The sequence below is a fragment of the Chiloscyllium punctatum genome, chromosome 9 (genome assembly GCF_047496795.1).
Source record: "Chiloscyllium punctatum isolate Juve2018m chromosome 9, sChiPun1.3, whole genome shotgun sequence".
NCBI lineage: Eukaryota > Metazoa > Chordata > Chondrichthyes > Orectolobiformes > Hemiscylliidae > Chiloscyllium > Chiloscyllium punctatum.
This window is the reverse complement of record NC_092747.1, coordinates 34,831,175-34,845,426: the sequence shown is the minus strand read 5'-3', so window position 1 is coordinate 34,845,426 and position 14,252 is coordinate 34,831,175. Positions and strand designations below refer to the sequence as shown.

Below are 14,252 nucleotides of genomic sequence, written 5' to 3'. Positions count from 1 at the left end.
AAGAGTCCAACATTTTTTCCCGTTAGATTTGGACAACCATCCATTGTCACACCCGCCAGCTTGTCCCATTTTAGTCCCAACATGTCCAAACATGCATTTACCTCAGTGAACAAATCATTACCAGTTGTTGTTCCTTTCATTGACTGCATGGCTGCCAGCTCCTGTGATTTTAAAGTCCGTAGTTATCCCACGTACGAAGAGGAGTAGCTGGGCTGTGTCACGTACATCGCAGCTCTCATCCAATGCCAAGGAAAAACAGTCAAAGTCAAAGTTGACAGCTGAAGCTCCAGATTTCTCGCGATGTCTCCAGTCCTTCTCGTTACAGTGTGTCGGGAGAGGGGCACATTCTCAAATGCCTTTTTCTCCGGGCATATTAGTTCGGCAGAGTTCAACAAGCTCTCCTTAATAAACTCTCCATCAGAAAATGGTTTACTGTTTCTGGCGATTTTGTGGGATATGACATAACTTGTCTTGACAGCTGCACCTCTGGATATGTGAAGTTTAATAAAATGTCTTTGCTGGGTATGCAGCTTAGTTAGTAAAGCACCCGACTCCCTTGCCCGGTGTTGATCAGACAAATTGTTGTACTTCGCGGCATGTTTGGTCACATAGTGGTGATTCAAATTATAATACTTGAATACAGCGACCTGTGCATCACAAACCAAGCACACGGCTTTACCTCCGAATTCTGTAAATAAATATCTAGCAGTCCATGTCTTGTCAAAAACGCGACATTCTGGTCTCAACCTTCCTTTTTTTGGCGTGAGCTGACATTTTGAGGGCTAGCCAGCAAGCATCACTTTTAGCTGTTCACGCACGCACATACATGCTCATGTGTGTCCATACATAAATAAAAAAAGCATCCTTTTCAATACAAAAGAAACACAGTTGTATTGCGTGCATGGCGTAAATAAATTAGAACATAAATGAAAAAGTAAGATTGACCTCATGCAGGCCGGACAGGAACGATCAAAGGGCCGGATATAGCCTGCGGGCCGTAAAATGCCCAGGTCTACTTTAGATGGTACATTTCCATAACACCAGACGTCAACACCCCAGAATGTTGCTTTCAGAAAAAGAAACAAAACCAATCAAAAGTCTTGCACCTTACTCCTTACACCTAACTGCTATATAGGAATACCTTTTGAACACTGCACTTCAGTGGATATCAGGTGAGACCAGATCTGCCAGTGATTCTCTTTAGCATCAAATTGCCTGCATCTGAAGGTCAACAGGAATGAAGCATCTGAAGAACAACTTTTAAATCATAAGAAAACAAAGAATCCATTTGGAGGAAGAAAGAGGCCAGGAGTGAACAAGGTGACACCCCAAGGCTCAAATCCCAGCACAACATAACTGTCTTTAAGGTTGGACTTTTGCACGTTCAGCTGGACTGCAAGCAAGTGCATTACATGCCACTGATACATTTTAATTTGCTCCCACAGAAACAAATTCCCTGTCAGCTTACTATTGACAATAGTCGTGGATATGTTTGCACCACATTACATCCTTCCTGGGGAAAGCTTGATAGTGGGAGAATAACAAATGGGCAGAAGCATCTTCAAATCACTTTGAATGAATTGCTTTGAAACATTCCTTGAAAGTGGAGTCGCAGGTCGATAGGACAGTGAAGGCGGCGTTTGGTATGCTTTTCTTTATTGATCAGAGTATGGAGTAGATTAGATATTTTTTGGATGATTCCCTACAGGGTGGAATCAGGCCCTTTGGCCCAACAAGTCCACACCAACCCTCCGGAGAGTAACCCACCCAGACCCATTTCGCCCTGACTAATACACCGAACACTATGGGCAACTTAGAACAGCCAATTCACCTGACCTGCACATCTTTTGAATGTGGGAGGAAACCCACACAAATACGAGGAGAATGTACATACTCCACACAGACAGTCGCCCAAGGCTGGAATCGAACCTGTGTCGCTTGCGCTGTGAGGCAACAGTACAGGAGTTGGGAGGCCAAGTTGCAGCTGTACAGGACATTGATTAGACCACTGTTGGAATATTGTGTGTAACATCCTATCGGAAGGATGTTGTGAAATCTGAAAGGGCTCAGAAAAGATTTACAAGGATGTTGCCAGGATTGGAGGATTTGAGCTATAGGGAGAGTTGAATAGACTAGGGCTGTTTTCCCTGGACCGTTGGAGGCTGAGGGGTGACCTTAGAGGTTTTAAAAATCATGAGGGGCATGGATAGGATAAATAGACAAAGTCTTTTCCTGGGGTTGGGGAGTCCAAAACTAGAGGGCATAGGGTTAGGGTGCAAGGGGAAAAATAATAAAAAAAAAGAGACCCAAGGGGCAACTTTTTTTCCCACACAGAGGGTGATACATGTACGGAATGAGCTGCCCCAGGAAGTACAATAGCAACATTTAAGAGGCATTTGGATGGGTATATGAATCGGAAGGGTTTGGAGGGATATGGGCCGGGTGCTGGCAGGTGGGACTAGATGGGTTGGGATATCTGGTCGGCATGGATGAGTTGGATCAAAGGGTCTGTTTCCATGCTGTACATCTCTATGACTATGAGTTACATGGGGATCTACAGCAATCATTCTGCAATACAAGATCATATTATGCCAATTAAATAAATGAAGAGTTAACTTGCTTCAGTGATGTTGACTGAGGGAGAACATTTTTCTCACCTAAAGTCATCCAAACAGTTGGTTTAGCATTTCATCCAAAGGCTGGGTAGAAGGTATATTTAAGGTTAAATTCTGGGAATCCTTCACATAGTCACAGACACGGACCCTTCGGTCCATACCAAACATAATTACAACTAAACTAGCCTTACCTGCCTGCTCATGGCCTGTATCCCTCCAAAGCTTTCATATTCATATAGTTATTCAAGAGTCTTTTAAACATTGTAACTGTGTCCACATCCACCACTTCCTCAGGAACTTCATTCCTCACACGAACCACCTTATGTAAAGGGAAATTTGACGGTCATCTCTTTTTTAACAGTCTCCCCTCTCACCTTAAAAATGTACCACCTCGCCTTGAAATCCCCCATACTAGGGACAAGACACCTACCATTAACCCTAAAATAATTTAAATAATGCATGCACTTCTGGACAGACACGGAGTTAAAAGGTATGGTTTAAAAACTGCATGTTACAATAGGGGAATTTTATGGAGATTGTTTAGATAAGCGCTGTCTAATAAAAATCACTAATCTAACCACAAGAATGGCTACAATGACAATATTTTAGCCCCGTGTTCTAATTTGGTGCAAAAAAGATAACTTTTCTGCGCATTCATGCCGAACAAACAACCGCCGTTCAATATGGAACTTGGTAATCCTTCTCTTTCATTCTTTTATCATACACAGTCCATCGTAACACAACTTCAAGGTTTTTGTTCAATAATTAGAACAGTACCGCAATCTTCTGCAGAATTCATTTAGATGATTAAAAAAAAACATTCTGCACCTACTTTGTATTTTAACATTCTGGTGATCATATGATACAATGATAATAGGGGAATCAATCCATCAATTAGTTAATAACAAATAAGGTTACATTCTTTAGTATACCTTTCAAATTGCCTCTCAGTTATCGCTTTTCTCATGAGACAATGCCCAGTTACATATGTGCCTTTCACAATCCTTTCCCTCCATCCCTCAATTATTAGATTAGATTCCCTATAGTGTGTAAACAGGCCCTTCAGCCAACCAGTCAACACCGACCCTCCGAAGAGTTACCCACCCAGACTCATTTCCCTCTGACTAATGCACCTAATACAATGGCCAATTCACCTAACCCCTGCACATCTTTGGACTGTGGGAGTAAACTGGAGCACCCGGAGGAAACCCACGCAGATGCTGGGACAATGTGCAAACTCCACACAGACAGTTGCCAGAGGCTGGGATTGAACCTGGGACCCTGGTGGTGTGAGGCAGCAGTGCTAACCACTGAGCCACCCTTCTTATTGCTGTCTTTGTATCCTTTCAGTAGTTGCAATAGAAACTTCACACAATCACTTTCAGAATCTCACACAGTATTTCAGGTGCGGTTACAGCAATGATTTAAACATGGCAAATTCATCTTCAACACAAACAGAAATTGCTGGAAAAGCTCAGCAGGTCGAGCAGCATCTGTGAAGAGAAATTAGAGTTAACCTTTCAGGTCGAGTGACTCTTCCGTAGAACTGTTTGTTTCTGATTTACAGCATCTGCAGTTCGTTCAGTTTTGATTAAAATTTACTGCCAATTTTGGCTTGGTGACAGTAACAAATTCCAATATACCATTTGTTTTACTCCCTGCCAACAAGCAGTGTTATGACAGCTTCAATGTATAGTCAACGGCCTCTTGTATTGCAGTGGTAGCCAGGAGGCATGGGTTTGTTCCATCTGCTCCAGAGATGTATAATAGCATCTCTGAGCCAAATCATTAGAAAATATCAATTTATATTCAAGCAGGACTCATTTGCTATGAACATTAGTTTCTTCCCATTTAGCCAATGGTTCATTCCTAGATGCTTTCAAGCATTGTGCATTAATCCATACTGAAATTCACCTGCCTTCATTTTCAAGTATACTAAAATCTACCTGTATCTCATCCACTCAGCTTTGCAGTCTTTGCTGCTTTGTTTTACTTATGAATCTATGAAACAAACAGGTCTCAAGAAATTCCTCAGGAAACCCACTGGTAATGATGTTCTCAATTTCTGTATCAATCCCCTAAGTTCTATTGCCTACTAATAAGCAGCAACCAAGAAAATAAAGCAAACACAAAAGGCAGAAAATGCTTGTACACTCTGCTTTCTATCTTTACATTCTACCAAACACAAAAGGAAAAAAAAAGTTTAATATATACACCATGTCATGATAATCACTGAGCTCAAATTCCCAATGACAATCTATTACCCACTTTTTATTTATGAATCAAGAATGCAATCAGCCATTTGTGACTACTAGATAATATATTGAACAATATTCTTGATGAATGAACCAAATTAAATGGAATAATTGGTCTTTCTGATTTATCTTATGATAATCATCATCTATATACTGCTCTCCCATTTCAGACTGTGTGCTCAGGTTCCAGAATGGGTTTGAATCCTTTGTAGCTCAGAGTTAAAAGATTAGATGTGTTTCCCTTTTCTCTGTGTGGGCTGGAAAGAGGAAGTCTATTGGCAAATACCCTATTGGATCTGAGTGACATGGGCTCTGGCAAGAATTGTGGCAGAATCAGATAAGAAGTTTGGTAAGACCTCTTTCAACACTGGGAGCATCTCGATGCTTTCACGTATTTGCCAGCAGCAAGGTATACTTCACACCAGCAAAAAAGAGATGCCAATTAAGGAGAATTGCAGCTTGTTAAAAACCTTCTTTAGATTGCAACTTGCCTCATTAATGTACAGCTTCCTACTTTATCAAATGAGGAAAAACAAGCTCGACGTTGAGAATTGTCAACATGAAATTCAGCACAAGTACCTGGTGACTTCAGCTCACTGCTGTCTGCGAGGACCCTCCACGTTGCTCAACAGATTGATTAGAAAATATCTAGAATTCACCGACAACAGCTGCACACGTCCCTCATTCACAGACATTGGCAACCAACACCTGCTAACCACTCAGGGACCTGATGGCATCTCACTGATTCACTTGCAGGCCACTTAGCAAGCACAGACCTGCACTGCTGGGTGCAGAGGCAACTAACATTAAGAAAATGCAGCAAGGACATTCTATGCACAGGGATAGGCACCCAACTCATGGATTGGATCAAGTTGCATCTCAGGGCTACTGACCTGCTCTACTAGCAATCATTCACTTACTGCCTACCTGTATGCTCAGACCAAAATTTTCCTTGCTGTGCTTATTAACATTGCAAACAGAACCAAAAACTATTAGTTTTGACATGTTATTCTACACAGACAGGTTAATTGTCAATAGAGATCTGTATTGAGAGGAGGATAATTCAGTGAACAGTGCACCAAGATGTCAATCTACCATTGAAAGATTGTGGCAGCTGCCTGCATGGCAAACATTTAACCAAATGGCCTTTTGGAAACTAGGTTGGGAGTCAGCCTCTGTCCAGTAAAGTAGGGAAGGGAATCACAGTTTGTCATAGGGTCCCAGTACCAACGGTCAGGGGCACAGTCGCATTCCAGGGGCTTGGCTGCATTCAATTGTCAAATGGCTCATGGTCAGGAAAATCTGTCCAAACACAATCCTGGGAATGGGCAGTGGTCATCCTATAAGTTGAGTACCAGCTATCAGGACAATCATATTTCATCAATCTGAAACTGCAGCTTCCATTTTATAAATGGTATCCTCATTAAATAAGCCAATCTTATTTAATCACAGCGCTATAGAAGGAAAGGCTAAAGGCAAATTTTCTCATGATTTTGACTTAATGACCAAGAATGCAATGGGATCATTATTTTTATATTTCTGGATAACAACATACTTAAATTAACCGAGATGTTTTGAAAGGTGCCTAGCAGCATTAGATTAGTTGTGGTGAAATATCAAGTGGATTCAGAAAATATTCAGAAGTAGGACCATGATTTCCCAAGTGGTGATTTCATGCTCTTGACCAGGTTTTATGATTGAAGCACTGAGTAAAGACACGAAAAACCAAGAAATAATCTCAGTAATAATCTCATTGGAACACTTAGCAACAATAGTTGGGGCATACAATTCACATTCTTAATTTTTAACCTTTGGGTTTGATCATTCTCTCTAAACAATTATAAATTTGATTGCCTGATTAACATTGACACTTAGTAAGTGGTGAAAATGTGTTGCTGGAAAAGCGCAGCAGGTCAGGCAGCATCCAAGGAACAGGAGAATCGACGTTTCGGGCATCAGCCCTTCTTCACTTAGTAAGTGGTGATAACATGTGCTTCTCAAAAGGTGAGTAGTAACATTTTCTCAACTTAGCCATTGCTGAAGTGGCAACAAAAAGTCAGCCCATTTTGCTGAGCCTCTTTGACAGAGCCATGTATTAATGTTCCACTGCCTCCCCAATTAGCTGATATGCTGGAACTGTAAAAAGAAAGAATTTCTAATTTAAAAGAGCCCATTACATAGGCGACAAAGGTACAAATGGGCATGGACTTTTGAAGGTGCAAAAACCACAGGAATGGAGAAAACACATGGGAATGCTGCAAGGAGACAACTTCCCCAAGAGTGGAAGGAATAAAGCACATTCTCCAGCCAACCAAACATGGATGGAAATGGCTGACAAGTTAGTGGTGAGTTTGGCTCCTCTGAGCAGTAGAATCCTGGACATCAAGAGAACAGGAAAGACAAGTCGAATTACACTTTCAGGCGCAAAGCCCTTTCTCAGCAAAGTCAGCACAACACACATAGTTCTGCTCTTTTTTTTGCCTCTTTCCAGACAGCTCACATTCCCATTTAAGCAGACACACTCACTCACCCTCATCTTTATGCTATTACCCCTTGCAGCAATGTCACAGAAGTGCACGAAATGTCTTCCTTCCTGCTTAACCACTCAAGTCAATACTAACTCTCATAACTCTGATTTAATATTTTTCAGAATACAGCACGAAACCTTGAGGAGGAACAGAGGCCCAAGAGGCAAGGGATGTCCCTCCATGATGGTTACCTTGGCATAGCCACTGGTAAAGCATGTCTACCTGACCCACTGGAAATCTGGTCCCAATCTCGGAGGCTACAGAGGCCAGCAGTGACCTGCCACAGAAGGCTGAATCTCTTGAAGCACTTAAGCTCACGTGTCAAGAGAATTGATCCTTTGTTAGCATACTGTAGCTGTGTTAGGGAACATCTCCGAGACACTCGCACAAATCAACCACACCGCCCTGTGGCCCAACATTTCAACTCCCCCTCCCACTCTGGCGAGAACATGCAGGTCCTGGGCTGCCTCCACCACCGCTCCCTCACCACCCAACGCCTGGAGGAAGAATGCCTCATCTTCTACATCGGAACAGTTCAATCCCAGGGCATCAATGTGGACTTCACCAGTTTCCCCATTTCCCCTGCCCACTCTCCCCACCCCACCTTACCCCAGTTCCGACTTTCCAGCTCAGCACCATCCTCATGGCCTGTCCCTACCTGCCAATCTTCCTTCCCACCTATTCACTCCACCCTCTTCTCTGACCTATTACCTTCATCCCCACCCCCATCCACCTATTGCACTCTTTGCTACCTTCTCCCCAGCCTCATCCCCCTCCCATTTATCTCCACCCTGGAGGCTCCCTACCTTCAGTCCTGATGAAGGGATTTTGCCCAAAACGTTGATTTTCCTACTCCTCGGATGCTGCCTGACCTGCTGTACTTTTCCAGCACCACTCTAGACTCTGATTTCCAGCATCTGCAGTCCTCACTTTTGCCTACTGTGTTACAGGTCTTGTCTCTTACAAGTTAGATCTCAGTGTCCACCAATTCTGCTCTGTGGAGAGACATTTGAGTGTGGAGGTTGCAGTTGGTACTTGAGTTGCTCTGTTGAGCTGTTGATCTTGTCTCTCCTCTTGTTTTTCATTTAAATGCAAGTTGAAGCTGCAGAAGCTGCTCCCATCCTCAACTGAAGGCTGGCAGCAAGGAGGTCCAATCTCAAGATGAGAAAGAACAGATTAGGCCTTTAAGGAATTTAACCATCCACATACCCAAACCCACTTCAGTTCACTAGAAGAACACTATCCAAGGGGCCCATTCAAATATTCTGCATGCGCTTTCTCGTTCAAATCACCTTACTCCTTTCACATCCTGCTTCCATTTCACCATCCCTTCTTACTAGTCTTTTCTGTACATTTTCTCTCCAAAGGCTATCATCTATCGAAGAAACCAAACATTTACCACACCATTCTCCTTGCTTTTGTGACATTAAACTGTCCAGTTCTGCAGTTCTACCTGATTTTCGCCCTGTTAACTTCCTTTAAAGAACATAGGAAAGTATAGCACAGAACAGGCCCTTTGGCTCATGTTGTTGTGCCGAGGATTAATCCTAATGTAAAATAAAATAACTTAACCTATGCACCCCTCAACTCACTGCTCTCCATGTGCATGTCTTGCAGTCGCTTAAATGTCCCTAATGACTCTGCTTCCACCACCACAGCTGACAACGCATTCCACACTTCACAACTCTCTGCGTAAAGAATCTTCCTCTGATGTCCCCTCTTTGCCTTTCTCCTAATATCTTAAAACTATGGCCCCTCTTGCCAGTCAGTCCTGCCCTGGGGAAAAGTCTCTGGCTATTGACTTTATCCATTCCTCTCATTACCTTGTATACCTCGATCAGGTCACCCCTCTTCCTCCTTCTCTCCAGAGAGAAAAGTCCGAGCTTAGTAAACCTATCTTTGTAAGGTAAGCCCTCCACTCATGGAAGCATCCTAGTAAACCTTCTTTGCACCCTCTCCAAACCCTCTGTATCTTTCCTATAGTAGGGTGACCAGAACTGGTCACAATATTCCAAGTGTGGTCTCACCAGGAACTTGTAGAGCTGTAGCAAAACCTCGCGGCTCTTAAATTCAATCCCCCTGTTCATGATGACCAAAATACCATATGCTTTCTTCACACCCTATCCACTTGTGCGTCAACTTTGAGGAATCTATGTACTTGAGCACTAAGATCCCTGTGTTCCTCCACACTGCCAAGAATCCTGTCTTTAATCCTATATTCTGTATTTGAATTCAACCTTCCAAAATGCATCACTTCGCATTTATCCAGGTTGAACTCCATCTGCCATTTCTCAGCTCAGCTCTGCAACCTGTCTATGTCGCACTGCAGTCTGCAATAGCCCTTAATACTATCGACGACACCTCTAACTTTGTGTCATCTGCAAATTTACTAACCCACCCCTCAACCTCCTCGTCCAAGTCATTTATAAAAACTACAAAGAGCAGAGGCCCAAGAACAGAGCCCTGCAAGACAACACTCAACACTGACCTCCAGCCAGAATACTTTCCATCTATAACCACTCTCTGCCTTCTGTCAGCCAGCCAATTCTGAATCCAGATAGCCAAACCTTCCTGTATCCCATACTTCCTGACTTTATGAATGAGCCTACCATGGGGAACCTTATCAAATGCCTTGCTGAAGTCCATATACACCACATCCACTGCTTGACCTTCATCAAACTGTCTTGTCACCTCCAAAAGAACTCAATAAAATTTGTGAGGCATGACCTGTCCCTCACAAAGCCATGCTGACTGCCTTTAATCACACTATGCTTTTCCAAATAGTCATAAATCCTATCCCTCAGAATTATTTCCAAAGCTTTGCTGACAACAGACAGAAGACTAACTGGTCTGTAATTGCCAGGGATTTCCCTATCACCCTTCTTGCAAAGAGGAACAACATTTGCCTTCTTCCAATCCTCCAGTATGACTCCCATGGAGAGAGAGTAAGTGAAGATCCTCGCCAGTGGCTTAGAAATCTCCTTTCTCGCTACCCAGAGCAGCCGAGGATAAATCTGGTCTGGCCCTGGAGACTTATCAATCTTAATGTTTGCCAAACTTTCCAACACACCAACTTCATGAATCTTGATCTGTTCAAGCCTGTCCCAGCTCCTTAAAGTTCTCATTCACAACAAGGTCCCTTTCCTTGGTGAAAACCAAAGCAAAAAACTCATTTAGGGCTTCCCCTATCTGCTCAGACTCCATGCACAAGTTCCCTATGCAATCCCTGATCAGCCCTACGTTCTCCCTGATCATTCTCTTATTCTTCACGTATGAGTAAATTGCCTTTGTGTTCTCCCTAATCCTTTTTGCCAAGCCTTTTTAGTGCCCCCTCCTGGCTCTGCTCAGTCTATTTCTGAGCTCCTTTCTAGCAAGCCTGGAATCCTCTAAAGCTGTGCTAGATCCTTGCTTCCTCCACCTTACGTAAGATGCCTTCTTCCTTTTGACGAGAAGCTCCTCTGTTCTTGTCATCCAAGGTTCCTTAATCTTACCCCTTCTTACCTGTCTCAGAGGAACAAATTTGTGCATTGCTCGCAACAACTGCTCCTTAAACAAACAGTCTCCACCTTTCTGTAGAACAAATGCTCCCAGTCAGTACTTCCCAACTCCTGTCTCATAGCGTCATAATTTCCTTTTCCCCAATTAAATACCTTCCCTTGATAACTGCTCCTTTCCGTCTCCAAGGCTATGGTAAATGTGAGGCAATTGTGATCACTGTCACCAAAGTGTTCTCCCACTGCGAGATCTGACACCTGTCCTGGCTCATTGCTGAGCACCAAATCCAAAATGGCCACTCCCCTCACCGGCCTGTCTACATACTAAGGAAACCCTCCTGAACACACCTGATAAAAACGGCTCCATCCAAATCATCTGCACTAAGGAGCTTCCAGTCGATAGTGTGAAAGTTGAAATCACCTATAACATTAACCCTACAACATCTGTATTTTTCCAAAATCTGCCGGCCTATGAGATCTTCAATCTCTCTACTGCTATTAGGTGATCTGTAGAAAACCCCCATTGAGGTGGCTGTTCCCTGGCTGTTCTTAACTTCCACCCATACTGACTTAGTAGACAAATCATCCTCAACAACCTTTGTTACTGTAGCTGTGATGCAATCTCTGACTAACAATGCTACACCCCCTCCTTTCTTTTCCACCCTCCCTGTTCTTTTTAAATGTTCTAAACTCTGGAACGTCAAGCAACCATTCCTGCCCCTGTAAAACCCACATCTCCGTTAAGGCCACAACATCATAGCCCCGAGTACTGATCCATGTTCTAAGCTCGTCACTTAGTTCTGACACTCCTTGCATTAAAGCAGACACATTTTAACTGATCCCTTTGTTTCATCGCGTGAGAAACCTTCCCGACATCCTGTCACAGCCCGATCTACACTGCTCCCCTCTCAGATATGTAGCTCTGGTTCCCAACCCCCTGCCAAACTAATTTAAACCCTCCCGAACCACAACCGCAAATCTCCCACCCAGGACATTTGTACCCCTCAGTTCAGGGGCAATCCGTCCTTCATGTACAGGCCCCACTTTCCCCAGAAGGTATCCCAATGGTCTAGGTATCTGAAGCCCTCCCTCCTGCACCAGCCTCACAGCCACATATCAAGCTACACTCGCTGCCTGTTCCTCACTTCACTATCGCGTGGCACCAGTGGCAAACCCGAGATTACTACTCTACTCGTCCTGCTCTTCAGCTTCCAACCTAGCTCCCTGTAGTCACTTTTCAGATCCTCACACCCTTTCCTGGCTATATCATTGGTGCCAATATGTACCACGATTTCTGGCTGCTCACCCTCCCCCTTCAGAATCCTGTAAACCCGATCGGCGACATCCCGGACCCTGGCACCGGAGAGGCAACATACCTTCCGGAGTCCCGTTCCTGACCACAAAATCTCCTGCCAATCTATCTAACTATTGAGTCCCCTACCACTAGTGCTTTTCTATTCTCCCCCCTTCCCTTCTGAGTCAAGTGCCAGGCTTAATGCCAGAGACCTGACAACTATGGCTTTCCCCTGGTAGGCCGTCCCCACCAGCAGTATCCAAAATGGTATACTTATTGCTGAGGGGAACAGCCACAGGGGATCCCTCCCCTGTCTGTTGGTTCCCTTTCCTCCCCTATCCACTATCTACTGACACACTATTTGGCATCTCCTTTATTTGTTCTGTCTTGCTCAGCCCTGATTTCCTGCAATTATATTGGGTCAATTAGCAAATAAAAGCACTTTTCTTGGCACTGATGGGCATTCTCGACAAGAGCTACAAAAGAAGTAGGACCAAGTAAAAGGCTGTAGGATGCTTAAAACAGCAGAAAAACATTGATCGGTCTACGGGATTAGATAAGCAGGCTACCATAGCTAAAGCTAGAAGGTACAAATAGCAGGATGGTATTGTTACCCAGGGTGGAAAATGTGGTAGGGCATAGAAAAGGACACGAGTCAGGAACACCAAGATGTTCAAGTTGGGATACATCAAGGGAAATGTATATTGGTCACGGATGAGAAATTAAAGCATGGTAAGTTTAAGGGAATAAGGGCTCAATGACAGTCCTTGCCTCAACTTTAGGAAAATCTGGTCACTGAACAAAGTTAGTACTAACCACATCACAGAGGGTCTGAAGTCACACATCAACCAGACCAGTTAAGGATGGTACCTTTTCCTTCCTGAAAGAATGCCAGTGATCCAGATGAGTTTTTTACTCACTTATTTTAAATCCCTGATTTAATTAATTGAATTTGAATTTTACTATATGCTGTGGTGGGATTTATGTCCAAATCCCCAGAGCATTAGCTTGAATCTTTGGATTTCTAGCCCAATAACAGAACTATTATGCCATTACCTACCCACATAAGTAGGATAGATTTACAAGGAGCTTAAAAATGTGTTGCTGGAAAAGCACAGCAGGTCAGGCAGCATCAAAAGGAGCAGGAGAATCGACGTTACGGGCATAAGCCCTTCTTCAGGAATGAGGAGGGTGTGCCAAGCAGGATAAGATAAAAGGTAGGGAGGAGGGACTTGGGGGAGGGGCGTTGGGAATGCGATAGGTGGAAGGAGGTTAAGGTGAGGGTGATAGGCCGGAGAGGGGGTGGAGGCGGAGAGGTCGGGAAGAAGATTGCAGATCAAGAAGGCGGTGCTGAGTCTGAGGGTCGGGACTGAGAAAAAGTAGGGGGAGGGGAAATGAGGAAGCTGGAGAAATCGGTCTTCATCCCTTGTGGTTGGAGGGTTCCTAGGCGTCATGTTACCATGGTCTGGAGGAAGAGCGCCTCATCTTCCGCCAAGGAACCCTCCAACTACAAGGGATGAAGGCAGATTTCTCCAGCTTCTTCATTTCCCCTCCCCCCACTTTTTCTCAGTCCCAACCCTCAGACTCAGCACCGCCTTCTTGATCTGCAATCTTCTTCCCGACCTCTCCGCCCCCACCCCCTCTCCGGCCCATCATCCTCACCTTAACATCCTTCCACCTATCGCATTCCCAACGCCCCTCCCCCAAGTCCCTCCTCCCTACCTTTTATCTTAGCCTGCTTGGCACACCCTCCTCATTCCTGAAGAAGGGCTTATGCCCAAAACATCGATTCTCCTGTTCCTTTGATGCTGCCTGACCTGCTGCGCTTTTCCAGCAACACATTTTTTAAGCTCTGATCTCTAGCATCTGCAGTCCTCACTTTCTCCTAGATTTACAAGGATGTTGCTTGGGTTGGGAGGTTTGAGCTACAAGGAGACACTGAAAAAGCTGGGGCTATATGTTCTGCAGCATCACAGGCTGTAGGTATAACCAGGGCTTTACAGAGCTGCAGCATAACCTCGTGGCTGTTAAACTCAATCACCCTGCTCACCAAAGCCAACACACCA

At 44.1% G+C, this 14,252-nt stretch overlaps 1 protein-coding gene across 2 annotated transcripts in view; it reads right to left on the bottom strand.

The window, feature by feature from the left end:
• Window positions 1-14,252, bottom strand: part of trmt9b (tRNA methyltransferase 9B) — a 57,859-nt gene that overhangs the window by 36,797 nt on the left and 6,810 nt on the right. The window contains exon 2 of one of the 2 annotated variants that reach the window (XM_072577222.1): window positions 2,807-2,934. The exons of the other annotated variant lie outside the window; for it this stretch is intronic. The gene's annotated coding sequence lies outside the window, so the exon portion shown is untranslated. The remainder of the gene's footprint in view (window positions 1-2,806; window positions 2,935-14,252) is intronic. 2 annotated transcript variants of the gene reach the window in all.